The sequence below is a fragment of the Candoia aspera genome, chromosome 1, assembly GCF_035149785.1.
Source record: "Candoia aspera isolate rCanAsp1 chromosome 1, rCanAsp1.hap2, whole genome shotgun sequence".
Classification (NCBI taxonomy): domain Eukaryota; kingdom Metazoa; phylum Chordata; class Lepidosauria; order Squamata; family Boidae; genus Candoia; species Candoia aspera.
Genome location: NC_086153.1, coordinates 39417745 through 39444341, shown reverse-complemented (window position 1 = coordinate 39444341; position 26597 = coordinate 39417745). Strand labels below are relative to the sequence as shown.

Here is a 26597-nt window from a genome sequence, read left to right as displayed (position 1 = left end):
CATTGTCAGTTTTTTCTATTTCCCCTCCTAATACTTGCTCACCATTAGTTCTTATGAGGAGATCTGGAAATCTCATGTTTCCAGCTTTTTCTAACCTTTGGATCTGTCTTAGAAAAGGCAATAAAAGTAGCAGGAACTAATAACTTTACAATATAAGGTAGGATCATCATAAAATAATAGGAAAAAACCAGAATGTTGCAGAATGATGTACAAAAGAAGAAGAAGAAAAAAGTAAGATTCCCTCCCTAAATACACATGAAGATCTACCCAAATATTTGTAACAAATTTTCGGAAACATTCCTTATTCTGATACAACTTTCTCTACTATGGGTATTCCAACAAGTTAGGCTTCTCCCATTGAAGGCTGGATTAAAACAAAACAGGCACAAAAGAATTCAGGAAGTTCTGATAAGTAATTTATTGCAGAAAAGCTAAGGTCCCTTTATTTATTTATTTCCCTTCTACACTACTCAAATTCCAGCCAAAGTTGTGTATCAAAAGCAAGTTCTACTTACAGGGAAATCAAATTTATACTTTTGCACCTCTTCCTCCTGCCTGAGCTATCTAACAGGCTAGAGGGCCCTCTCTTAGGGTGGAAGGCCTGATTTCTATGCATCTGTTTTGCAAAAGATAGATTTGACATCAGTTTGTTTTCCTCTGACCATTTGAAAACTAGCTCTCGCACAACATGAGAACATATGCCTGCCTTATAGTTCTTTTGTGCCTTTGAGTCAGTCTTGACTCCTGGTGACTGCCTTGACAAGTCCCTGCAGTTTTCTTAGCAAGATTTTGGAAGTGGTTTTGCCATTGCCTTCTTCCTAGGGTTGAGAGAGAGTCACCCTGCTGGCTTTGTGCCTAAGATGGGACTAGAACCGATGGTCTTCCGGTTTCTAGCCTGGTGCCTTAACCATCACAGCACACCAAACTGGCTCTCTGTGTGTAGTTACTGGCAATAGAAAAGGATAAGGGACAGGGTAAGTAGCACTCGGCTGCGGTTACTGTATCCCCCTCCACTCCATTTTATGCAATATTTTATTTTCAAGCGAATTCCTGCTATCCCTCAATTTGGGAAGATATTGTAAGACTCAGCTCACTCACACCATTGCTGAAAAAATGCAGTTAATTATAAATACCTTCCAAAAACATTAGCAGAAATTTTTCACTCTTTCAATAACACAAAAGATGAAGTGCAAGACACAAAGCTTTATGGTAGCGTGAAGCTCTAGAAATGGACTCTCTCATATACCTCTGAAGGTTCAGTAGAAAATGCTAGCTATGCTTACAGACTAATGTCAGAGTGTGTACATGTCTGGTGTACTTTGTATGTGTCTGAGGGAGGTATTTTTTTCAGACCATGTTTAAAGACTTTGAATGCTTAATGCAAGATGCTTACATCCATTTAATGTAATGATTAGTCAGGCTCCAGCTAAGCTGGTAAGAGTAGGCAGGAGTAGAAAAGTCTAACAAAGTTTGCTCAAATAATTTCATATCCTGCTGTCAATGTGTTAAAACATCAGCATCAAAATATTAGCTTGTTAGATTTGACTTGATGGGAATTTTCCTCTCCCAGCATTTGCTTTTAGCAATCTATCTTGAAGTCTCAGAAGCATGCTGCATCAGAAACTGAAAACCAGTGAATTCTCCCTTCTCTTTTATATAGTTTGAAAAAAGATAACACTACACCCTTAACCCTAAATCTCAAGATTATAAAAGTTTTGCTTTATTCCTTATAGAAGATAGCATTTGGTGTGAATATGTATGTGCATGTGAAAGAGTGGGAGTCCAATCCATACCTTTCCCCTTAAATCCTGTTGAAGTTTTGATCCAGGAGTGATCATAAGCAGAATATGAGCTGCATTCACTACCAAACCTATGAGATGCCCCCCACCACATGAACTGCTTAAAGTAAGAAAACATTAACAGCAAGCTGAACTGAAATTGTTTCCCGCCACTGTTTGTAAGGTGTTCTATTAAATATTAGACTAGAGATAGCAAATTAGTATTTTGTGCTGTGCATGATACAGGCTGCTTGGTTAGAGTTTGACCTTCAAATATCAAAAGTATAAAATATAAAAGGCAAATAACAGATTATCTGGGCTTTAAGAACTATTTTAATTCATTACATTGTTTTAAGTTAGTCTTATAATTTTATTATTTTAGCTAATTGTAATGTATTTATTTTTAAAGTATTTTCTTGTAAGGCTCACTGATAATTTAAATGAAGGACCTGGATACACATGACATTCATTGAATCATGAATCCATGATTAAAATAGGCTTTTTATCACACCACTATTGCGGCAATCGTCTAGTCATAGCTACAAAATGTTTGCTGATCCTGTTTAAATAATAAGCTAGTCTATACATGTTTCAATAAAGGTTATTTGAATTCCAATTTAGCTCTGCACCCTTGGGCTATCAATTCCCAGGACTAAGTCATAGTTATGGAAAGGAGAAAAGCTATGCTCACAGTTGTTGAAGCAGCTCTATAAAAATATATGTCCTCCATCCATATTTCTACACATATGTTCGTAAGGGAAGAAGAATCAACAAGATAAAATAGAGAAATAGTAGTGTATATACACTAAATTAGTGTGCAAAGCTCTTGAGATTTCCTTTATTTTCATCTATCCATATACAGAGGGGAATTATCATCTCAGGAAATAGGAGAGCCAAGGGATCCTCTGTCTTAGTTTATTTTGCAAGGTCAGCCAACTGTTTGTCCAGAAACACCATCACTTTGTGACAGGTCCTGGTGTTAGCTCTGAACATTGTTGCTACACCCTGACAGAACAGGTCTTCAATCTGGGAGTCCCCTTGGACTTACATTCTTGCTGGATAAACAGGTGGAAGCTATGTCCTGGAGGGTCTTTGCCTGCTGGTGAGCCAGCTGCTGCCCTATCTGGACTAGGAAGCCTTGGTAACTGTAATTCATGCCCTGATTACCACATGTTTAGACTGTTGGAATGCACTTTACATGGAGGTACCTCTGAAAACGAGTTGGAAATTATAGTTAGTACAGAATGAGGTAGCCAACATGCTAACAGGTTAAGAACTGCTTTGCCAGCTAACACCTATTTTCTAGTCACTCCAATGGATGCCAATAGGCCTTGAAGTCCAAGCAAATGCTGATTTGGGCCTATAAAGCTCATTTCCAGGGTGCCTTATAGACCACCTCTGCCAGGTAGAATATGCCTGGTCTGTGCCTTTATGTAGGGAGGATATGGTGAGCATCCTGTTCCTGTGAGAATTCAGGGGAACATGAACTCAAAGGCAATCCTCTGTGATGAGTCCCATGCTTAAGAACAGCCTGTCCCAGAGGTACATCCTTCTGCATGGCAGTTAAGACCATCTTGTTTGAACAGGCATTTGAGGATTAATGTTGTGGGGGTTGTTGACAATTGGGCAACTATGTAAATTCTATGTGCTAGAAACTGTAACTGTCATATGTTGGATTTTGACGTAGTTATTTTATTTTATTTATATTTATTTATATTTTGAATTTTGTTTATTGATTTTAACTATAAATTGCCAGGAGTCATCTTGAGCTGGATGGTATAAAACTATAAGTAATAAACAACTAGGTAGCTGGTAAACCGGCTAAATATTATCACTGTGAGGGAGTGTAGTTGGGAAAAGTAGCTGCAGCCAGAAAGAAACACTTCTCACCCCATTTCCCTCATTTTCTTTCTTTCTTTCTCTTTCTTTCACTCACTCACTCACTCCTTTAGTCACAAGCATCAAAGCCATACCAGCTGCCTGTGATAATTGAGCCACATCCTGGCATTTTCAAGGACCAGGTGAAGTCCAGAAGTGGCCTCAGCCCACCCAGGCTATTTGCTTATCAAAGCAAATGCTAAGACGGAGTGGGGAGGTGTGTGTAGAAGGAAAGGTGATAATCAAACAGCATACAGACGGGGAAGTGGAGGCGATGTCTGGAGATTGGCAGCTATCAGTTGACTATCAGTCAACTGCCAGGACCACAAGTTATGGTGAGCAGCATATCCTGGTGGGAGACCAGCTTGGAGCTTTACAAGGAACTCAGTAGCAACTAGAAGAACTACTATGCTGAGACAGCACCTCATCCCAACAAGTGTAAGAACTTCTGGAAGGAGGCAAAGGTTGTATGTCACTTTACAAACTAATAGACTTTTGCCTGAACTAAGTATTAAAGGACTGAGTATTTGTGATGGAATGTGAGGGTGACCTTGGAAGATGGGGGAAGAGATGCCACCTAGGGAACAATCAGATAAAAGAGAAAGGAGCCTGCAACAGAGTAACAGCCAGAGAAAGAAATTTAGGAAGGACCCTGTCATGAGTACTGATGGCGAGCAGGAGGGGGCCTCTATCCAGGGGGGAAAATGCATGCGTAGCACTGAGGAATGAAGCAGCCATTCAAAGAGACACAGATCAGACCCACCTTAACTTTTGGGGTTTGTCTGGATTTCCCCCCGCTTCTTCAGTTTGTTAGGATTTTCTGTCTTATGTAGCAGTAATAAACACTAGAGACCTATTCCTTGTCTCAGCGTGATTCCTGACTGTTAGGACAGACCCGCCCTAACTACTCAAGTGGTAAACAGAGAGGGTGGGAGGTTTGTACTTTCAGACTTTGTACGTTGCACTCCTCAGAAGCAGATATTATAGTTCTAGGTCCCAATGAAACTTGGAACCCATAGAACTGAAACAAGTTGTATTGTCCCAGGAAGATAAGCAAAGCAGCAACCATAAGTGGACCAATGTTTTAAAACAGATAGCATAAAGCTAGCAAACGCTATTTAATGCAAGACCATTTTCTACCATTGCTAGTCATGTCTGCACATCCTAGTATAAAGCAAGTTTTGCCTCTTACCAATTTGTTTTTTACAGTGCTGCCCCCTTTTGCCTTGTCCTGAGGTGCTACTAATACAATCCCTTATCTACTAATGAAGCTACAAGAAAACCAGTCTGCATGCTCTTCTTCTCCCATTATCTGTTCCACCTTTTGATTCCTGCAAAGGGCTCCATTTGCTCTGACTATAAAAGTATGCAAAACCGTAGCTCTCTGTCAAAAAGAATGGATGGCCACTTATCTTTGTCCAATAGCTCCTGATGGTGAAATCTCTACCCAAAAGAGCAACTTACAGTATGTCAGACCTGGTTTTCCATAAAAGCATCCTTGGACAAAATGATGCTCCAGAAACTGCAAGGTAATAGATATTTATAAAACAGAGAGAAACAACAGGGCAGCAATTGCTGATCTGAGTTCCCTCCCCACCAGAGGCAGAATTACTATCCAGATGGTGATTCACCTACTGCAGCACCAACAGCAGCAGGAAAAAGATGAAGTCAGACTGCCAAGAGACAGTGGATGCTTCCATATAAACCCAGATAAATAAATATCAGAGGTACTGATCTCTAGGAAAGGAAGGAAAACTAAGGAGCAGAAATCAGCATCCTTTCATACTGCCCATCCTGCATCTGCCATCAAGTTCACCCTTGCCTCTTCACAATTATTTTCCTTTGCTCCAGCAGACCTGTTACATTTCTTCAAAGCCCACTTCAGCATATTATTGAATGCCCCATTCATCAAAAATCTCAGTACTGAGCAAGTACTTAGAGTAGAAGCAGCAACCTATCAGGGATCCACCGGGGATTGTAATCAGCCTTTGTTTATAGCAGCTTCCCCCACCTGATGCCTTCCAGGGCTGTTTGGATACAACTTACAAAATACTTCGTCAGCATAATTATTTGTTCCTTGACATATAAAGTCTTTCCCTACCTGCACCTAACCACAATATAAACATGCCCTGGCCACATCTTTTTCCTGATATGTCCTCATTATGTGGCATTCATCTTATTCCCATCTGTTAAGTGAGACACACTTAAATTGTCTTTAGCTTTTCCTATGTTAAAGTAACATTTATCCAAGGCGGTGTCATTAGGCTTTGTCATCCATTATCTGGGGGAACTGAGGTGACTACAGTGACTTGAAACAGAGGCAACAAAGACAGGATAATGATCAGCAATGAGACAGCAAACTTCATCCCTGGATATTGTATGTTTTCTGTCAGTTCAAAGATGGCTGGACTACACTTCCAACTAAACAGTGGGGAAAATTCTATAGATCAGAGAAAGATCTAAACTTGAGCCCTAATTGACCACAGGCAATCTCTTATTTGGGCAATATTCATAAAGGAGTCTACACGCTTTAATTTCTATTTGATATGAACAAATGACCAGTTTTCCTCACTACCAACACCTCCTCTTCCTGACCAGAGGCTTCAAATTGTTTGGACATTGTTTACAAGTATATGACTTTTCTTATAACTCAGTTGCCCAAACAGGCTATTTTACAATATGCCAACCATTGCTTATTTAAGAAACAGATCATGGGAGCCATTTTGTTCCTTAGAGAAAAGATAAGGTACATAAATTAGTAGTAAGAAGATGGGCAAGGAATCTTGGAGCTTATTGTGCAATCCTATACAAAAGTAACCATCACTCACCTAAAATGAGACAGGGGAAATGCAGCATTAACATATCACCTTTCCAATTCCAAATGCACTTATGCAAAAGTAATTTCCATTGATTTTCATGGAATCTGAATTGACTGCACCTGAAGATTGCAGGATGAATAAGCTTGCAAGCAAATTCAGCTTCTGTTCAATATCTAAAAACTAAACAGGTAGAAAAGAGACCTTTCATATGAATTTTCTTGAACATTTTGAATTTCAGATGAAGATCTGCTCCTTGGACCACTGAGATTTGAAAAAAGGAACAGGCTTTTAAGGATAACATCCTTGCAAGAATGGTCCTTGCCAGAACGATTTCCAGAAGCTGAATTTGCTGCTAATCTTTTGTGCATGGTTTAGAAGAGATGTTGCTATTACTTCTAGCCTTTTTTTAGTTATAGTCATACTATAGGTTTTATGTTCTATTTTTTATGGTTTCTAGTTACTCTGCTAGGTTCCTTGTGGTTGTATGGGAACATTATATGCTGTCTTCCAGGTATTACAGTAATAATAAAGGCAGGATAAAAATTAAACAAACAAACAGCAAATAAAGTCTTTTTAATTGCAATGCAATCTCAACCTGCTTCTAACCATTGTTTTGCCTTTATCATGAGATCTTCTGTCTTTTTAGCATATAAATCAAGGTCTTATCTTCCCTTATTTCTCTTGCCAAACCATGAACTAAAAAAGAAAAGAAATCCATAAAACCTCAGCCTCAATTCTGAAGGCATGCCAAGATACACACACACCAGTCTTCTACTGCGGTCTTTCTTCAACATATAATATACCTTACCTTCCTTCAAAGGAAGGCAGATATGCAGAGTTCTAATATATCTTTGCCCCCAATGAGGTAAGAGCAGAACCAAAGCTTTAAAGAGGATGAAGGTAGAGCTAGGCTTTGCTCCAAGTAGTGAATAAGTTACTATAAAATCCAAGTGTAAGGCAGACTTGTTTGTTGGTTATATGATTTAAGAGGAAAAACAAGGCTTTTACTCTACTGCTGGGTAAATATTAACTCTGGTCTCCCATGTCAAAGATGGCTTAATTCCAACCACACCCAACTGCTATTGCATTTTAGTTTTCTCTAGCTAGCTGCATGCTGAACTGCAGGTGGTAACATGAAGGGATATTAAAATTTAAATAATGTTGGCTGATAGCACGTGGAAAAGAAAAGCTAACGTAGCACGTAAGTACAAGCTGGTCAAAGCTATATTCCTCTAAAATCCTGAATCACTATGTATAACTGTCCTCCAGTTAACACCCAAGTTAGTGGTACCTAGGATCTATCAGAAATTGCAGCACTATCCTACTTTTTCAGTATAACAATAAATATTATGATATTTATTTTATAACCTACTTTTCAGCTAAACAGACTCTTCAGTTATATATAACAATTAACACTTATTACAAAAATACTAAGTAGGGCTGCATAGAGAACTGGATTCAAAGGGCAAAATGTGATTTGGAGCACACATGTGCTGCCTTATCACAGCAGTCAGGAACACCTTCAAGCAGACAAACCTTTTCCTTGGACTGAGCAGTATTTCCCCACAACTGCCAAGCAACTTGGGAAAAGACATTTGGTTAAAGTGTTCCTACAGATTCTGCGTGCACATCAACATATACGCCAAATAACATTTTGCCCTTTGAATCTGAATCTCTGCACAGCCCTGATATTAAGGGTGCTTGATGGGAATGGAAGGAGATGAACTGGCAGCAAAGCAGGGTATATGTTAATTATGATGTTTACATTCAGATTTCGGTGTGTTCCTCTTGACAAACACAATATCAAGCTGAGCTAAGAAATGGGTCAACAATAAAGTTAATGTAGATTTCAAAAATCATTATGTGAGAAGAGCCATGTTAAGGATATGGAGTAAATATAAACCCAGGTTGTGTCCAAAAATACTTTTACTGGTCTCAGCACAGGAAGTATTTTATAGAAAAGAAACAGCAGACAAAGAAAAATGGTTAATGTATCAAGACTTATTAATACAGGAAGATGGGCAGCTCAAGATGAAGTCAAGAGAACAATTAACTACAGAGGGATTTAGTTTTCAATGGTTTTCATATGCACAATTAAGAGAAAGATTTAATATACAGTAGATAAAAAGATAACAGGGATTGGACAACATAATTTGAAAATGAACTGTGTACAAATGATGAACATCTGATTGCAAAAATGTCTGAACTTTTGTTGAAATTTGAAACAAGGGGAACAAGTTAAAGATTGCATGATAAAATGGATTAAGAATTTTGGTTATAATATACAGATGGATCAATGGGAAAGAATATGGATAAAGTGACTGAAATTCACATTGTGTTATAATTTAAGAGAGCTTTTACATATTGATGTACCACTGGTATATGACACCAGAGAAATTATCTAAGACATATAAAGGTATTTCTAGTCAATGCTGGAAATGAAATGAAATGAAATGAAAAACATGTGAAACGAAAAACATGAAGGGACATTTTACTATGCATAATGGACTTGTGAAAAAGCAAAAAAAAAAAAAAAAGGAAACAAATACATATTTGTTTCAAATACAAAGAATTTTGAAGATTAATATTGAGATGAAACCAAAATTCGTTTTATTGGGACTTATGGATAGTCAATTAGGAAAGACTTATGGAAGATTGATTTTATATATGGTAACTGCAGCAAGATTATTATATGTACAAAGATGGAGAAATACTGAAATACCCACAATGGAGGAATGGATTGTGAAGATGACAGAACTAGCAGAGATGGCAAAACTGTCCTCTTTGGTCAGGGACAAGACAATAAGTACTTTTTAAAAAGATCGGAAACCTTGTATGGACTTTTTTTTGCTGAAAATGGAAAAAAGTAAAATGGTGGTTTCTGGATTTGATGACTGAAAAAAGATTGAATAAGGGGCTGAAGGGATTATTGTACTGTTAAGGAGGGATAATGAGTTTGTAACTGCTGTAAAGAAGCATGGGAGTTGCTTCTTTAACTATTTTTTCTCCCCCCCCCTTTAACTGCATTTTTTTCTGCACCTTTTCTTTTTCTTTTTTCTTTCTTTTCTTTATATATTTCTGTATTTATCATTTAGCTATGAAAAACTTAAAAAAAATAAAAAAGAATTAGCGATGAATGGTTCTGAACATGTGGCAGAATGAAGAATAGAGGAAAATGGACATGAAAGAAAACAAAAGTGGAAGAAAAGGAGAGTGAGGGTAGAATGGCCCCAGAAAGAGAAAGTATGAGTCTTGTATGTGAAAATTAGAGAATAAACACCTAACAGAATAAATGGAAAGTGGATGTAAGAACATGAAAGTATTTAGATACTGATATAAAGAATTATATTACAGAGTGCCAAAGAAGCTTGTAGAATTAGATTAATGCAAGGTATGAAAAGGGACACTTAAGGACTGTAACAGCCATTATGTAGGACAGACAGACAGAAGACTAGCAGAGCGCATCCACGAACACCAACTAGCAGTTAGAAGACACAATGAAAACTCCTTAATTTCACAACACATGGACAGACTCAACCATAGTTTCAACCGGGCAATTATGAGCATCCTAGACCAAGCCAAATCCCAAAATGCTAGGGAATTCCTGGAAGCTTGGCATTCAGACAAATTAGCCATTAACAGACACATAGAAATAAACCATATTTACACACCATTCAAGAGACAACAAAAAGCTAAGAAGTAAAAACAAAAAAGACCAGAACACATCCCCTCCAGCAGGCAACACCTAGATAAGCAGGGATTAACACCAGACAAACAAGCAGAAAATTATACCCTGTTCAAGGAACTACTAAGTAGAAAACCACACCCCCACCAACATGGCAAGCTACTGTATATAAATAGGGAGCAAACACCACACTCACTAGCACTGGTGATGTTACCTAATCAGTAATGCAATGTCTCAAGCAAACAACCAAGCTCAGAGAACACCAAGGACTGCACAAGAGAATAACTGCTGAAAAAAAAGCAGATAAAGGAAAGACACTGGATGTATATAGTGTGAAAAAGACAGTGGGAAAAAACATGAGTCAAAGAGAGCAACAAACATTTAAGATTGCCTCTTTTCAAGAAAATGCAGAGTGATTTTGATAGAAATTTTAAAAAATGTTTTGGAAAGGTAAAAAAGACTCCTCAGTACAGAGTCTCCAGCCTGAATGAATGGAATTAAAATAAAAGTGTTGAACTTAGTTGGGATTAAATTGAAACAAGTAAAAAGAGAGAAAGGGAAAGGAATATTTTACAGATTTGTATGGAAATGAAAGTGATATATTGGAATGGAATTGAAATAAATGCTATAAATATTAGTGTCCAAGAAAAATATTTTAAAGCATGTCTTTATATGTAATGGGAATGTTGAAAAATGGTAAGGCTGAAGATATAAATGGTGTGGCTGGAAAAATGCTAATATATAGATGTGGCTTGCTTATGGAGTAGCTGTGTAACTTATTTAATGTCTCTGTGTGTGAAGACCACTTATGTGCTTGGCTATTGGCAGAACGCTGTTATTGTTCTCACAGAATTGAAAACATAACAAGAATAATGGGGCCAGGTTACCTGAGGGACCGTCTCATCCCCATTACATTGGCCCGCCCCATCCGATCATGGCATGTTGCGGACCCCGTCCATAAGAGAATTTCATCTGGCGGGGTCCAGGAAACTGGCCTTCTCTGTGGTGGCCCCCACCCTCTGGAACATCTTGCCCCCAGAGGTGAGGCAGGCCCCTTCACTCCTGACCTTCCAGAAGGCCCTGAAGACTTGGTTCTGCCATCTCGCCTGGGGCGGGAAAGTGAATAACCATTTTTGGGGGTGGCTCGCACCCTAGAGTCCCTCCCACCAGCCTGGATTTTATACCTTTCTTGGGTTCTATATTTATTTACTGTACGCAGCGGGGTGAGCTCCCGTTGTTAATCCCAGCTCCTGCTCACCTAGCAGTTCGAAAACATGCAAATGTGAGTAGATCAATAGGTACCGCTTCGGCGGGAAGGTAACGGCGTTCCGAGTCGTCATGCTGGCCACATGACCCGGAAGTGTCTATGACAACGCCGGCTCCAAGGCTTAGAAACGGAGATGAGCACCGCCCCCTAGAGTCGGATTCGACTGGACTTTACGTCAAGGGAAACCTTTACCTTTACCTTGGGTTCTATATTTATTTACTGTATTTTATAATAACTGTTTTTATGAGATTTTAATGTTTATATTTCGTGCTTGATTTTATTGTAAACCACCCAGAGTCCCTCTTTTGGGGGAGATGGGCGGTGGCTAAATTTGATTAACAAACAAGCAAACAAATAAATAAATAAAATAGTAAAGTTACAGGAGGATTAGTTTGTGAACTGCACCTGGGAAGGTGTTTGACAGAATTCTAATCGAAAAGATTTGAGAAGTGACAATCAGCAATGTTTGAGACGTGAAGTTTACCTATATACCAGGTGGGGGTTGTTCAGAAGAGATTTTGCTCTTTATCAGCAAGTTACTGAAAAGTATATGAGCATAAGAAAGTAAGTTTATTGTACATGTTTTAATTTAATGAATGGATATGAGAAAGTGAACAGGCTTGAATAGGAATTTTTTTGCAAATATAGAACTGAAGGTTGTTGCTCAATGCAATAAGAAGAGTATATCATGGACGTAAAACATGAGTGAGAATAAATGGAATGCTTAGCAAATGGTTCAACACTTCTTTGAAATATTTGTATTTATTTATTTATTTATTTCTCTCTCTCTCTCTCTCTCTCTCTCTCTAAATTTAGCCACCACCCATCTCCCTCAAAAGAGGGACTCTGGGCGGTTTACAATAAAATCCAGGACAAAACATAAACATTACAATCACATAAAACAGTTATCATAAAATACAATAAATAAATAAAATCCAAGAAAGATATAAAATCCAGGCTGGTGGGAGGGACTCTAGGGTGCGAGCCACCCCCAAGAATGGTTATTCACTTTCCCGCCCCAGGCGAGATGGCAGAACCAGGTTTTCAGGGCCTTCCAGAAGGTCAGGAGTGAAGGGGCCTGCCTCACCTTCGGGGGAAAGATATTCCAAAGAGCGGGGGCCACCACAGAGAAGGCCAGTTTCCTGGACCCTGCCAGATGAAATTCTCTTATGGACGGGGTACACAACATGCCCTCTCTGGATGATCGGGTGGGGAGGGCCGATGTAATGGGGATGAGACGGTCCCTCAGGTAACCTGGCCCCATGCCATGTAGGGCTTTAAAGGTAATAACCAACACCTTGAATTGGACCCGGAAGCAAACTGGCACCCAGTGCAGCTTGCGCAGCAACGGTGTTATATGTGCCGACCTAGGGGCACCAAAAATAGCCCACACGGCTGCATTCTGGACCAGCTGAAGCTTCTGGATACTCTTCAAGGGTAGCCCCATGTACAGCGCATTGCAGTAGTCTATATGGGAGATAACCAGGGCATGAGTGACTGTTCGGAGGGCTTCACGATCCAGGAACGGGCGTAACTGGTGCACAACCCAAAGTTGCGCAACATCCCTCCTGGCCATGACTGCCACCTGCTCTTCAAGCAGGAGTCGTGAGTCCAGGAGAACCACCAGATTACACACTGAGTCTGCCTGGGGCAGTGCCATCCCATCCAGAACTAAGGATGACAGTTTCTCGGAAGATGAAGCACCATCAATCCACAGCCACTCCGTCTTACCAGGGTTCAGTTGAAGCCTGTTGTTCCCCATCCAGACCCCCACAGCCTCCAGGCACCGAGAAAGGGCAGTCACTGCATCACTTACCTCACCCGGGATAGAGATGTATAATTGGGTATCATCAGCATACTGATGATACCTCAACCCGTGGTAACGGATGATCTCACCCAGTGGTTTCATGTAGATGTTAAACAAGAGAGGAGAGAGAACCGAACCCTGCGGCACCCCACAATGGAGGGTCGAGGGTTGAATCTCTCCTCTCCTATCACCACTGACTGGGACCGGCCCTGGAGGAAGGAGGTGAACCAGCGCAGAACTATGCCGCCCACCCCCAACTCCCTGAGCCGTCCCAAAAGGATAGCATGGTCGATGGTATTGAAAGCCGCTGAGAGGTCAAGGAGAGCAAGGATGGATGCACTGCCTCCATCCCGCTCCCACCAGAGATTATCCATAAGTGCGACCAATGCAGGTTCTGCCCCATATTCTGGCCTGAAATATAACTTTATTGACAGTTTTAAAAACAAGAGTAAAAATTAATACAAACTAAAATAGAATAAGAAAGAAAAAAGAAAAGAAATAAAAGAGAAAGCTAAAGTGCTAAAAGAAAAGAAAAAAGGTAGAAGAAAAATAGAAAAAAGGAAAAAAGATATAAAGAAGTAGCTTCCAATCTTCTTTACAGCAGTTATAAGTACAATTGTAAATTTACCTCTTTCTCTAAAGTTACATTATGACTCTCTTCCTTCTATAATCTATCCTATCTAATAATCAAAACCATAGATCATAAGTTCATTTTTTTCTGTTTTACACAAAAAGTCCTTAAGGGGTTTCCAGTCAGCAATAAACAAGTGATTGTCTTTTCTCACAAATGGTTCAACACTAAGAGAATAAAAGAAGAATGTGTGATGTCCTCTTGATTATTTAATGTGTTTATTAAAAAACTATAAGGAATGTTTGTGGTAACCTTACAGGTGGGCTGTTTGGGAACATAAATGCACATATACTTTTATATGCCAAAGATGCTATTTTCTTGGCTAAGATCCTAAATGATTTGCAGTTAGCATTAGATAGGTTGTAGGATGCAACATGGAGTATGGATCTAAAAACTAATGTATCAGAGATGAAGGTAATCATGTCTGACAGGGGAAATGCAGTGAATGATTGCAAATTATATCTAAGTGGCAAAATCCTAGAGCAAGTACATAAATTTCTACACCATAGTAGAATGTTCACTAAAGATGTTAGTAGAAAGGGCAATATTCATTCTATCGCAAGAAATGAATGTCTGTCAAAAGAAAAGAAAAGTGAAGAAAGCTTTGGGTATGCCACAGGAAATGTAAAAGTGAATTGAATGATGTGGGAATGTGTCTGTGTGGTAAAACAAGAAAAGACAGGATCAAGAACAAATGTGGATTGATTACAGAAGTGAGTAATCAGTACAAAAAATACTTTGAGCTGATCATCTAAAAAGAATGAATGAGGATCAGGTTGTAAAACTGTTATGGAATGTGTCTCTGAAGGGGGGGGTGATATGGTAGATTTCAGCGGTGCCGCTGGTTCTCAGGAAGGAGGAGCATATTCCAAGGAGCTGGAGGACACAAGGGGAGGCACAGTCCAGGAGGCAATGGTGGGTATACGAAGAGGTTCAAGATAGCCCCGCCCTAGTCTCTCAGGTTATTTTTCCTTAGGTTAGATAGAGTAGCTTTAGTCTGGCAAGATTCTGCCTATAGTGTGTGAGCAAATAAAGAACTGGAGTTTGAATGGACTGACTCTTAGTTGTTCTTGGGCTGGGTCTGACAAAAACAAATATAAGAAAGAACACTGAAGATGTCAAGAAGAAGGGGAAAATCAAGAAAATAGTATTTGGATGTTACTGACGTGATACTCAAAAAGAAACAGGTGAGACATTTAAACAATTTTTTTTAAAAAAAATTATTTTATTTTTTATCCCATCTTTCTTATTTTTATAAATAACTCAAGGTGGCAAATGTACCTAATACTCCTTCCTCCTCCTATTTTCCCCACAACATCTCTGTGAGGTGGCTTGGGCTGAGAGACAGTGACTGGCCCAAGGTCACCCAGCTGGCTTTCATGCCTGAGGTGGCACTGGAACTCACAGCCTCCTGGTTTCTAGCCCAGCACCTTAACCACTAGACCAAACTGGCTCACGCTTGGGCTCTCTCTCTCTCTCTATAAAGTAGTTTATGCATGTGGTAAAAGCAAGGACACAAAAAGGAATGGAGAAATATAGTAATATTGTTGATGTAAACTAGTTTAGCTAGGTTTACTTTTTAATCTCTCATGCCTTTAATTTTTCTGACATTTCTTTTTTATGCTCTATATCAGGGTTTTTCAAACTGTGTTCTGTGGAAGCCTAGGAAAACCTTAGGAGAACTTGATGGGGTTCTGTAAGGCCCCCCCAAAAAAGTTCCAACTTAGCCCATTTTCTATCACTAGAACTTTATTTAATCAGGGTTTTTTTTTTAACTAACAGGTTCTGCAGCTTAAAAAAGTTTGAAAACCCCTTTGCTTATTCGTTACCTAAGAGAGGCTTTTTATAGCAAAGAAAAGCTGAACCTCTTTCATTATTTTTTTTTAATTTAGAAATTTGGTTTTTTATACACACACACACACACACACACAGAGTATATATATATATATATATATATATATATAAAATATAACATCAAAAGTCAAGATTACTGTTTTTCTAGTTTTTAATATGTTTTTTAATATGTTAGGGTTAGGGGTTTTAATATGTTTTTTAATATGTTAGGGTTAGGGTTTCCCCTGGGAAACTGTCTTTGTTATTACTTTCCAGTATGCTGATTAGATTACTTCTGTAAATAATATGTCGGATGACACTTTTGCTGAAAAATGAAACTAGTCTTTTGAATGGAGTTCACTTTCCCGAGTTACTAGAGGGCACTATAATCTACTGTGGTGAGACATGGAAGAAATTAAACTGATTTTTGATGAGCTTTACCTTAAAGTCACACAGGTTTTGGATCATCTTTCAGAAGTTTTGGATATTGAACTGTGCCAACAATTGGAGAAAACTGATAATGATGTGAAATACCCGAAGTACAAAGTTGGTTTTCTAAAGAAGAAGATAGGGATTAAGGACTTGGAATTAAAAAGAAAATTAGAAAAGATTGAGCTGTTGCAATTTGAAGGAAAGAGAGAATTGGACTAAAAAAGAGAAGTGGGAAAGACTTGAAATATGAAGAGACAGAACTTGGTTTTAAACATTGGATGGTCTCAGAAGAAAATTTGGACATTTTAAGGTGGGATGATAAATTGGTGGTGCAAAAGAAGAAAGCTCTCTGTACAATGTTGAGATATGTAAATGCTTTGGTTTACACTGAAGTGGGATAAATTTTAAATATTTTGGCTACAATGGCTTTTTAAGGGTTAAGATTAATGTTTCTGTTTTCTGGATGCCACTCTTACTTTTGGTAAAAGGATATTAACAAAGCTACTTTTTAATTTTTTTACATGTGTCAGTAATAAGATATATTTTTATCAGGATGGCTGTTTAAGGGTTAAGATTAATGTTTCTGTTCTCTGAATGCTACTCTTATTTTGGTTAAAAGGATATTAATAAAGTTGTTTTTCTTTTATATGTGTTAGTAATAAGATAGGGTCAGGTTACTTTTTGTTAGTTGCAGCCGGCAGCAAGGATTAAAAATTATAGGGAGGAGGGACAATATTTAGTTATTTCTTTTTGATGAAAAACTGTGTCTGAAAGTTTCTTTTTTATGTTTTTAAATGTGGGGGGGGGGATTGTGTTAGATGGGACTGTTGTATTGTAAGTTGAAATGGGTTATAGACATAATGTTTACCATAGTTAAAATTGGAGTAAGAGATTGATTTTTTTTACTTATAACTTTGATGTAGAAAGTCTGAAGTCACTCTTTATGTATTCTTTTCTATCCATTTATTTCTGTACTTTTAATAGTTTTTTCTTTAGCTCAGTATTCTATCTTTTCTGGTTTCTATCTTTTGTATTTTAACTATTCTTTGAAATAAATAATAAAGATACAGTGTGTGTGTGTGTGTGTGTGTGTGTGTATCAATAAAAACATCAGATGCAAAGATACAATTACAGCATGTCTGTTCCTCTCAAGTTTTGTATATTGCATAGTGCTAAGCTTTCCTTTGCAATCTGTTTTAAGAATGCAGCAGGCCATCTGCACTTTCAAAAGGCCCAAATGATGCTCTAAAGAGATAGAGGGAAAGCCTGTAGAAACAACATTTACTCCTCAACCAAGCAACATGGTGCTCCCCAGAGAACAAGGATTTGTTTTCCTCCTTTCCCTCTTACAAACTCAGCTGCCATACTAGATGGAGAAAAAGAGCCCAGTGTTTCTCAACCTTGGTGACATTAAGGTGTGGATTTCAATGCCCAGAATTCCCCAGCTAGCATGCTGGTTGGGGAATTCTGGGTATTGAAGTCCACACATCTTACAGCTGTCAAGGTTGAGAAACACTGAGATTGCCTAACATTGGATTAGGTAGGCAATCTGAAGAGGCTTTTAGACATGGAAAAAACCTTAAGTTCCTCTGTTAAATCTTGCAAGACAAGTTCAGAACAGGGGAGACTGTTTCAGTAGGTCAGTCTGATCAGGCAAATCCCTCAAAAGTACAAAGGGGATATTTTATTGTTTGTTTTTGTGTTGCCCATTTTCCACACTTAATTATTCATGCTGACTGTGCAGGTCTCCACAGCTTAATACAGAAGATAAGTCTCTACTCTGCAAGAAGAATAGTAGCGCTGTTGTTAGGCAGGAATAGACATCCACATGTTATCAGCATCAAATCAACCTGCCCCAACAATTCCTATTAAAACATAAGAAATTGCAAGCCTTTGGCTGTGAAGTAGTTATACCATTGGGAAAACAGCTTTAATAGTAATCTGAGAAAATTTTATTCACATAAATAAAGATACAGTATGCTCAAATATGCAATGCAGAAGATAACAGCACAAGATTACTGCACAATGATCCATCCACAGCACCCTGCAGCAATTAACAGCCAGCATCACATGAAGGGGAAACAGTGATTTCGCTGCAGTTAGGACATATACTGATACAGGTCTCATTTAAATTGCCTGTTTCTCCTCCAAGCTAGTTAAATAATAGACCATAGAAGCCCTAGAGAGCCAATGTATAAATTCTAAAAGACAAACAGACTGCTACTGTTTGGAAGAGCCATATGAAGTACAAAAAAGGAAGAAAAGAAATTAGCTGGAAGAACAGCAGCCTAGGCCTAGTACATCAGCAGTGGTAGATGAGATAGGATGCTGCTGAATAAGAGCCACAAGGAAATCCTACCACCTGCCTGGATGTGAAGGCACTGCAAGGCCATGCCATGCTGCTGGTGAATGGTCGGCAACACCTAATGCAAATATAGGCTAATTAAGTAGCTAATCATACTAGACACAGTAGTCTGGACATCTTGAAACACTGCTGTTGTCCAGTAAAACTGCTACTCAGTCATCCTTCAGCAATTCTTTTTTTAAATCTTTTGTTTCATTCTATCAGCCACTGTCAGTCTGATGAAAATATATATGTACACATACATTAAGTGCCATGTCATCTTGAATATTACCCATAAAAAATAGTGCAGAGTTCTTTATAAATTAGTTGGAGATACCCTTCCAACTTTGCAGACTTGACATCTAGTTGGCATTTCTAGTAATTCTCCCTATCTATACCAACAAGAAATGGCTGCTACTCCTTCTGTTTGAAGTTACCGCTTTAATTGCTCACACTTTTTCTAAACATTTTGGAAGCCATCAGATCATCTTTTAATCTTCTTTCTGCACTGCTTTAATGTTATAAAAGATACTAAATAAATACATCATTTCACAGCTTTCTTAGAATCTAAAAACAGAATGAATATTAGAGCTGCAAGCTGAAAAATTAATCCCACATTATGGTCTCTATTTTCTCTGTGTTATTCTTTAAGACAGAGACAGCTGCTATTCTCAAATATTTGGATAGTGAATTACTGCTAAGAATTACACTTGAGAGGAAGAAAAAACTATGATAACTATTTCTAAATTCCCAATGTGAACTGTAATCAAACTGATCTTGCATAGATATGTATTGCTTTATAATAACAAACACTAATTTTTATCTTTACAGTACTAATTTTAAAAATTGCCTAAAATTTAAAACCTAGAAATGTGCATCTAAAATCAATTATTCCACAGACCTCTTGGAATTATTTGCTGTACATTTCATTTCATAACAGCATCTTAAGAGAAATCTAATTCTTTGAACGACGGTCAACTAGCTGTCTTCTTCCTAATTCCAGTAAAGAAATTGCAATGGAATGAATGGTAGAATATAAAGCAATGCTTAAATCACTCGAATAGCTTCCTTTGTATAGGCAGCTTTTGGGTTATGACAGGAATTCTCTGGATCAAAAGAAAGAAATTCTGCCTAAGGAGAAAACATCCCAAGAGTGAACACCCAATCAGCATGCTTAACCTGCAAATTAATGCATTAATCACCCCGCTTCTACTCACCCCAAATAAGAATCTTCTGTGCAAAGATGGTGAGTGCAAATACACTTTTCCCAAATCAGTCTACTGTTTATTTGGTGGCATACTGAAGCCTTTAGAAAGTGTGAGATTTTCCTCTGTTCCATCCTCCCCCACCCATTTCCTATTGTAAGATCTCTTCTTATTCAGTCTCATTTTGGCCTTTCTATAGCAACTCTCCAAAGCTCCTTGGGAAGGTTGGCCCCCTGAGCTTTGGGAAACATGAATTTATAGCAGCCCAACGTTTTGTGCTTGTGCAACAATTTAACTAGCAGACTGAAGCTGGGTTTTTTTATATTAAAGTACTTAAATTTCCCAAGGCCGATCTTCTCCAACCTAATGCCTTCCTGATGTGCTGAACTGTGCTGTTTGAGGACTGTACTCCAGCATCTACATTATGAAAAGCTGTGGTTTGCTGAAATTCAATCATTTATAGTAGGCAAGGTTCAAATAACACATTAAAATAATGCAGCAAAACAAAGTCTCTGATGTGTAACCTACACTGTTATTTCAGCCATGTGATTCAATGATTCCGTGACTGAAATTTAGTTTTATTCATTAATTAAAGGTATTTGGGTAATATGGCCAAAGCAGTTACATGAAATTATCATTACAATTTTATTTTAGTCCCCTTCAGAACAATTCCCAATATTGTGTTTCTTGCTAGTGAAGCAACGAGAGCTACTGTAAGTTTTCAGTGAATTACCCAGAATAATTCCCAAATCAAAATTCAATATTATAATATTTGGCATTCTGTTAACTATTTACAGAGTTGTTTGAAGTTTGACCATTGTAAGTCAGTATCACCCACAACTTTTGGTATCTCACTCCTTACTCCAATTTATTTATGAATAAAGTGTACAATGGTCCCAATGTGGGCCCTTGGAGGAACACATTCTTTAGTAACTTCAATTCTTTCTGAAATCTGAATGTTTTGAGTCTGTTCCTAATCCACTGGACTGGCCCTCAATGCCAAAATCAATTGCCTTACAGCTCAGGCAACTGTCCACTGATAACCTAGAGAACAGTAAGTTATGGAGAAAATGATGAGAGAGCTCCTTGGGTGTCACATTCTAGAAGATAGCATCAAGGTGTCAGAGGAGACAACTGTGCCACATGGTTTGTTTTGCTCCTCACAAACTATCCTAAAGTATAGTACAGTCCATTATCTCATCAGCACTGAAGAACAGTAACTGCTGCTATAGCCCAAATGGGTTTTATGCATGAAATGAGAAGGGACACCATCATTCTATCTTGGTCCTTCTCTACAATTCATAGGATAATCTATATATATTTTTTCTTTATGGCAACTACATTTACTTATAAGCCATGAGCAAGGATTTGTGTTTCAGATTTCTTAAAAAGCTACTGATTAAGTGTGAGTCACAATTTTCCCTATTAGAAAGCCCTAATCTATGGATTGTGATTTATTATTTACTTTCTGATGAGCATGACCATATTCCTTTCCTTGTCTTGACTTTGGCCTCTCCTAATGAATCTATACCTCCCCAATCTCCTGATGACCCTGGCTGTGCTTTGGTTCCAACTTCAACACTTCCTTAAGGGCTTAAGGTTTTAATATTATACAAGTTTTGTCAAAAGTATGCCAGCTAGACTATATTTCATCCTCTTGAAAGTAGTTTTATCTTTTATTCAATATTTCTTTTCATTTTATATTGCTTCTTTCTACTAACTTGCACCTTTAGAATGTTCCCATGCTTCTGTGTTTCCTTTTTCTTGTAAAATGCTGGAAATTAACTAGATCAGGGTGTCTCAACCAGAGTTCCGTGGAACCCTAGGGTTCCACAAGAGGTCACTAGGGGTTCCCTGGAAGATCATGATTTATTTTTAAAATTATTTCAAATTCAGGCAACTTCACATTAAAAAGGTAAGTTTCATTCTATTTTTAGTTTAAGAACACTGTTAGTGCATATCTACAGGCCTACACATGAAACAAATATAATAAGTTTGTAACTTCTGGCCTATATTTGAGCCTGAATGTGCAGGGGTTCCCCAAGGCCTGAAAAATATTTCAAGGGTTTCTCCAGGGTCAAAAAGTTGAGGAAGGCTGAATGAGGTACAAAAGTGGAACTTCCAGTAATTTGGCCCACAAATTCTATTCATCAGAAAAAGAAATCACTTATCTTATATATGTTCAATGCTAACCATTACCATTATTATTTTTAAATGATCAGAAGCATTGGTACAGCATGAATGCTTTGACAGAGAGGAGGAGACCAGAACACAGGTATGCTTTTATTGGTATTTGTTCTGTGAGCATTTGCTGTTGGAACAATATATTTGGATGGGCTATTATTGGATATACAAGCATCCTTTTGAAACTTAGTCAAGGTTTGTTTCCTCGATTTGAGGACCTGGATGGGAATTGTCTCAATGTGTATTATCTGTATGATTTTAGTTTGCAATTGTAGAGCCTAAGCCTTCAGCTTAAATGATACTGTAAATTAGTTTTAATAAGTTATCTGTATTGTACAAATAAGTTATCTGTATTGTTATTTGTGTCTTCCTAGGTACTGTATATCAACACTTAGCAAATGTACAGTATATAACACTCATATCTATTTCCTGGGATTAGGGAAGTCTTTCTCAACTTTTTGACCCTGGAGGAACCCTTGAAATATTTTTCAGGCCTTGGGGAACCCCTGACCATTCAGGATCAAATATAGGCCAGAAGTTACAAAATTATATTCGTTTCATGTGTAGGCCTGTATATATACATTAACAGTGTTCTCAAACTAAAAATAAAGAATGAAACTTACCTCTTTAATGTGAAGTTGCCTGAATTTGAAATAATTTTTTAAATAATTTGTGATCAACCAGGGAACTCCTAGTGACCTCTCGCGGAACCCTAGGATTCCATAGAACCCTGGTTGAGAAACCCTGGATTAGGGTTACTGCCCCATTGAATCTGCTTTAGTTCTTGCAGACTGCTGATTCATTGGACCGCTATAATTTAGTCTATAGTTGCAGTCCTATATATATCTGCTCAGCAGATAACACTAATCCCCTTGAACATTTCTAGACTTACTTCTGAATAAGTAATTAAAAGAACCCTGAAAGATTTGAGGTCAAAACTAAGGCTCAATGTAATTATTAAATCATGGTTTAATCACTAGTCAAGAAGATTTTATAATTATAATTACTACTCAAAGCACCTTCTTGTTAGGTATAATCTGAGTATGTATTCATCAGCATTCAGAGAAATATATGTTATAATTTTAGGAAATACATACCAATAAAGCTATTATTCAGTCAAAATTTTAATATAAATTTGTATCAAAAATGTAATGATGATTGTAGTACCAAGCAAGCAGATAAACACTTGTAGTCATTAGGAGTTGCACCAAATCCAGTTAAATTGTTTTTATTCTTTAAAATATATTTTTGTAATGAAATGCAGGTGAACAACTATTATGAGCTTATACTATTTAATTACCTGAAATTCTCTCTTCACTGTCTTTGCTTTTTTACTTTGAGAAAGAGATCAGTTACCACATCTGTTAACTTATTTCTCATTTCAGTATTAGCAAGCTAAACAGAATATAATTAGAAGTTATATTTGTGATTATATATTTTGAGCTATATCCATTTTTAACAAGTTGTTTAACACATTAAAATTGGCATTTTAAAAATATTTTTGAAATTATTATAATCCTTCCTGCTACTAACTGGCTATGCTATGAACTGCAGCCTTAGCAATAATCAATATTTCGCAATACCAGTGTTTATTTTAAAAATCAAAGGTTACTTATCTTTATTTCTTTCCTTTGAAGCAAGCCAAGATAAGTAGAGTAACGCTTAGGTAACCTAACTTATATGTTTCTTTCTTCAAATGTAAATACATCAAAACTTTCTATCCTCTAAGACTATAAGAATATTACACAAGTTCGTTTCTGTATCCCTTTTGGCTCTATCTTCAGAAAAAGTAAGATGCATTAGAGTACTTCCTTGCTGCTCTCTAGTAGTACTGGTTTCTAATTACCATCATTTCATTTCCATCATTACATGCACACTATTGGAATTATAGGCCAATATACTTGAAAGTCAATTTCTAGAAGGGCTGGAAATAATAACATGGTAGCAAGATAGAACCTACACAGAGGAATGAGTCAGATTAATGTACCAGAAGTATCTAGCCAGCTGGAGTTGGGAGACAACTCTAGATCAGATGGCAAAACTGATAATCATCAGCACTTCTATCTCCTGTTAAATGCACCAAAAAACTGTGGTTAACATCAATCAAGCAGAAGTTTCTCTTGTTTTGATATTATATCTCATAAAAAAGGACTGCTTCAAAAGATGAAATACTTCACTCATATGTAATATAAACTACACACATCTAACTCTGGATATGATTACAACTGAAAATAATTATTTTTTTTAAAGGGCATACCTAAAGTTTTAGCATGAAAGAATTCATCAAATTTCCATTCTGCACGATGGCACAGCCCATAGCCACACAAAGACAAGAGCATCATGATTATAAATAGAAAGTGCCACATACACAAGGGACTTTGCAATTAAGCATACACATGCCAGCTCCTCCTAATGGTGGTTTGAAAGATCAAAATTTCAATCATCTGAATGATTAACAAAAGGGTGAAATGTAACAGAAGTGTATACATTTTAGGTGGCAATTGAGTTAAAAACAAAAGATTATCACATAGTCCTGAAATCTTTGTACAAAGGAAATAAGAAATGGTAACAGAGTTACAAAATATTGCATCAGAGGATTCATTTTACAACATCCTAGCTATGAAAACACAACAGATGCATTAAAGAGTTCTCTTGCATCAAAGAAGAGAATCAGGGAGGGAAGACACTTAAACAAGGAGAGCTTGAAGTTACTACTTCCAAAGTAATGATCACTAACCCACCATTTTATCACTGGTTCCAAAGACTTTTACAGTGCAAAACCCACTTTTACCGGGCAAATTTGGTGGGAAATATTCCAACAAAAACATTGGAATAGACTAATTCCAAACAAATTCACTGCTGGAGCCCAGAGGTTTAACACATACAGTATTGCAAGAGGATAAAGGACTGTGATATTAGAAGGTGCATCACCCTTGTCCTACATTTCCAAAGGAACCTGGGACCTATCTTAGTAGCAGCTGTCTTGAGTCACATTCCCAGAAGTGTCAGGAAGTAGAGAAGACAGTCTCCCCGCCTCCTCCCTCCTCTCTGACACACTAGGCAACCGCTGTCAGCAGAAAGCCTGGGCACCTGCCTCATAGCCTGGAGCCTTGCCTTTTGCTGTCCCAGCAGTGCAGAGACACACCCTTGCAGAAGGAGACACGCCGACAACTGAACCACAAATAAGGAGTTGGCCACAGGGATTGTGCGCATGTGGAAAGGGATAGAAAAGGCAGGATCTGACACATGATGTGCCTCCAGGCTAAATGTATACCAGGATTCACTACGTCATCCAATTTCAGCTATCAGGGTAAAAATCCAGGGTGCTCCTCATTCTGCTGTAAGAATGAAGAGGAGGGTTTCCAAATGCAGATAGACTAGCCCAGCCACTTAAATAGTATTTACTCCCATAAAACAATTGACGCCAGGATGTAAAATTACATAAACGCCTATGCAGAAACCGCTATTTTCAGCCAGTTTCGGCTTTTGACATGTAGTTTTTCTCTCTCCAGAAATAATCACCGGCCCCTCCCCGGGGGGAGGACTCCGGAGGCCCCCTCAACCACCACAACCTCTCTAACTGACGTTATGCTCCGCTGTCAGACAGGCTAGCTGCTTTTCGGGCCAAGATGGGCGCTTTCCACGAGGACAACTCACCACGATCCCCGTCTCCCTAGGAGAGAAGGATGGGCACGGCGAAGCTCCTACCTGCGGCTCCTTCGGGTCTCTTGAGCAGAGGATGGAGGAGGAAGCGCGCATGCGCTTAAGATTTTCCCAGTCACGCCAAGCCGCTTCGGCCTCTCCTGAAAGAAGAAAACAGTTCCCACTCTGGCTCCTCCCTGTTTTGCCGCAGCTCCTTTAAATCCAATATGGCCGCCTCCCGAGGGCAGGCTGCTTTCCAAAATGCACCTGGAAAACTGTTTTTCCCTTTAAGGGGTGGAGATGAGAGGAGTTGGTGATGCAACAAGCTAGTTTTCTTCAACCTTGGCAACTTTAAGATGTGTGGACTTCAACTCCCAGAATTCCTCACCCAGCCAAGTCCACACATCTTAAAGTTGCCAAGGTTGAAAAACACTGAGCTAGACTTTGACAGACTGACTGATTGATTATGGACCATCAACTCGTCGACTCTTAGCGACCACATGGATAGACTTTGAAACCGTCTTTTATCAAGGTTAGCAACGAGGTCTGTGATTCGGGTTAGCCGCTCCGGCCTGCAAAAAATCCATACGACTCGTTGAGTAGCAAAGCATTAGAGTTTGCTGAATCGCTTTGCTGCCATCTAGTGATCGCGCGGGTTTTTTCAGCCCATCTCCGGTAGCGCCCTGCTCCTGGCCTTAAAGTTGGTTCAGGGGGAAAAAGAGAATTGGCCGCTTTAAAAAAAAAAAATTAGGCATCAACTTTACTGCCAAAGGAGCCAGAGCGGGTGCGAATGAAATCTTGCTTCGACCACGGATCATATTGTCAAGCGATCATCTGCCAAGAACCATCTTTCCTTTGCTCCTTTCCAATGGGTTACGATGTCTTTTAATCGTAACAAATTAAGCGAGGGTGTTCCCGACATAGGAGACCGAAAACTTCATTTCCGAAAATCCTGCCCGCGAAACGCTTTTAAAGGCAGAGGAACTCCGCGCCGGAGGACCAAAAAAATAATAATAAATCCACGGCTGCAGTCCTGCGTGGTCTGCGTGCAGTCCAAGCAAATAAGCTCTAATAAATGGAACAGTTCTGGGT

At 38.4% G+C, this 26597-nt stretch overlaps 1 protein-coding gene across 5 annotated transcripts in view; it reads right to left on the bottom strand.

The window, feature by feature from the left end:
- Positions 1–25697, bottom strand: part of KLC4 (kinesin light chain 4) — a 65367-nt gene extending 39670 nt beyond the window's left edge. For 2 of the 5 annotated variants that reach the window (XR_010067898.1, XR_010067899.1), the window contains exon 1: positions 25521–25671. The gene's annotated coding sequence lies outside the window, so the exon portion shown is untranslated. Of the gene's footprint in view, positions 1–25520 lie in introns of all 5 variants that reach the window. The other 3 variants (XM_063302504.1, XM_063302518.1, XM_063302510.1) reach the window with 2 other exon arrangements.
- Between the last annotated feature and the right edge of the window lie 900 nt (positions 25698–26597).